This window comes from Austrofundulus limnaeus, unplaced genomic scaffold (assembly GCF_001266775.1).
Source record: "Austrofundulus limnaeus strain Quisiro unplaced genomic scaffold, Austrofundulus_limnaeus-1.0 Scaffold289, whole genome shotgun sequence".
Classification (NCBI taxonomy): Eukaryota; Metazoa; Chordata; class Actinopteri; order Cyprinodontiformes; family Rivulidae; genus Austrofundulus; species Austrofundulus limnaeus.
Genome location: NW_013952691.1, coordinates 6,291 through 8,888, shown reverse-complemented (window position 1 = coordinate 8,888; position 2,598 = coordinate 6,291). Strand labels below are relative to the sequence as shown.

General features: G+C 37.7%; 1 protein-coding gene across 2 annotated transcripts in view; it reads right to left on the bottom strand.

Moving 5' to 3' along the window:
* The window catches only part of ncor2 (nuclear receptor corepressor 2), an 80,489-nt gene extending 78,783 nt beyond the window's left edge, over positions 1-1,706 (bottom strand). For both annotated transcript variants that reach the window (XM_014021352.1, XM_014021351.1), the window contains exon 1: positions 1,444-1,706. The gene's annotated coding sequence lies outside the window, so the exon portion shown is untranslated. The remainder of the gene's footprint in view (positions 1-1,443) is intronic.
* Between the last annotated feature and the right edge of the window lie 892 nt (positions 1,707-2,598).

Sequence of the window (2,598 nt, the reverse complement as noted above, 5' to 3'; positions counted from 1 at the left end):
AGTAAAGAACAACAACAACAAAAAAAAGAAAACGATGAATCGATTATTAAATTAGTCATTGATTATTTTAATAATTGATTAGTCATTGACTAATCGTGGCAGCCCTACTCCACAATAATCATTTCTAAGCAGTGACTAAACAGAGCACAGTTCAGAGAGGGCATCGACCTAGGCAGTGATGTTCTGTAAATATTTTTAAAGGTAACTCCCAGCTAGTGCATCCCAACATGACATTTAGTCAAAATTACACACAGAAACAACACAGACGAGTCCCTCAGYAGGTGTTCTTTCTTTTAATCTCCAGACAAAACTGTAAATGTTAATGCTGTGCTAGGTAGTTCTTTACAGATGTTCTCACTGAAAGGTTTACAAAACAGACTGTGCTAAAGGTAAGTAAGTAAGTAAATAAATAAATCATCCGAGACCAAAGTGACAAGAAAGAAAGAAAGAAAGAAAGAAAGAAAGAAAGAAAGAAAGAAAGAAAGAAAGAAAGAAAGAAAGAAAATGAACTGGCTGCAGCTAACTTTACTCGAAAGAAAGAAAGAAAGAAAGAAAATGAACTGGCTGCAGCTAACTTTACTCAACACCATAAGAACAAAAGACATATCTGAAGAAAGCCATCAAGGAATTTAAAGAAAAGTTCAAATATAATTTAATAATCTGGGATTTAAAACTACAGTCCGGCTCTGATAGCTTTAAATTACTGTCACATATTTGGCAACTTATCAACCTTAGATAATCAGATCATTAACGCTAACTCTCTGTGGCCGCAGTTTTACTTACGTTTGACTTCATTGACTTCATTTTCTGTCCCAAGTCAAAACATATCACCCATCTGATASGAAGACAGTCTATTACCGGCTAACTTTACCGACCAATAAATGCGTTATATTTACCTGCAGGTAAAATGAGTGTTAACTAACTCAAAACTGGACGCTTTTGTGCCCAGCCGAGTGTTAGCAACCCTCTAAGTTAAGAGCTAACAAAACACAGGAGGACGAAGTAGAAAGTTGACATTGCTTGGTTACGATGTGTACAGGTATTGTTGTGTAAATGTTGTGTTTGTGAAAGACAGACGCATGTTTTTACATTATATTTCCCCCCACAACAGAAACATTAGCTATTCGGCTGTTAGCCTGTTAGCTACTGGCTAGCTTAGCCTAGCCATGTAGCACGTGTTTCTGATTTATAAAATAACTACCCAACAGAAGCTAGTCAGCTAACTATGAATGTAGTTAAGAAAAGAGCAACCAGACATTTTAAGACTTTAACATTCGAGTTGTAAAAAGGTTCGCGGGYTAACAACGCAACGTAATAGAGCCGAAAAGGTCAACGCGGCTATGTATGTTTGTTTTCCAACGAATAGTCGGACCCCGTCATCCAACAACAGAACAGAGAAACCCCCCCAAACCAATGGACAGACAGCAGCTGAAGCTAACTAACCTTAGCGGTGGGGCAGCAGAGACCATTCGGTGTCTGTCGACAACGCTCCGTAGCGTAGACAATGTCCCCGGTCCTCGTCAGTCGATGCAGACTCGCTCAGAGATGTYGTCTCTTCGACTCAAAATCTCGCCCCAGAATTAATCCACAAGAACGTGTTTTCGTTTTCATTTGTTCCGCTAGCGGTTTTCAGCGGCGTACTGCCTGTTCCTGCAGTAACAGCGGTCTGATGCTGCTCCCTCAAACCGCTGCTGCTCAGACCGTGGCAGGCTTGAACCTCCTCTGTGTCTCTATAGGTTCGCAGGCTTCCTCGCCCCTCCTCCCTTCACTCAGGGACTACACACTTCACAACAAACCCACTGTCAGATGGATGTGCTCATAACACTGTCTTTATTGCCCAGGGACATAAAAACTGGTGTGTTTTTTTAGTTCTCTACATATTGTTTAGCATGCCTCATCCTGTCATCCTTTTAATGTCAATATTAGCCTGTCCATAATTTGAATAACAATAATAATAATAAAAAAAAAATCGTGAATACACCACATACTGTATTCATGTTACATCTGCAGGTTTTGTGTGTCCTAATAACGCCAGCATAAAAAAAAAATCATGAATTAGCAGTCAAATGTAAGACATTATTCACACGTAATAACCAAAATGATTAAATTTCTTTTTTTTTCTCAAAATAATAGTTCCTTCCAACAAAAAGGACATAGTCCTGTTAATTATAGTACTTCATTTCAAGCAAGAGCTATAAACTGATATCATCTTATCTTGAAAAATAATAGTTTTAGTATTTTTTGTCAAATCTTTAAAAAATAAGTTGTGTCTATATAAATCTTATGCAATTGGTTAGTATTTGAAGTGTGTTTTCAAAATGACTCTCAGCTCATACCAAGCCTATTTATAGGTCAAAATCAGTAAATATTTATAGCTTTTTTTATGTTTGGTAAGGTCAGACTGTCTCCTAAAGTGAGTTGTTTGTATTATTTGAGAGTTCATCAAAATCTTTAATTCAAAATATAGACAAACACGTATAAGGAGGAAAATACACTGTGCAATGGGTTAAAGAGTCTATGGGGAAAGTTGTGAGAACTGAGGTTCATCAGGGCTTTGCTCTCAAATAACAAGTAACGAGATTAAGAAGCAGGGACAGA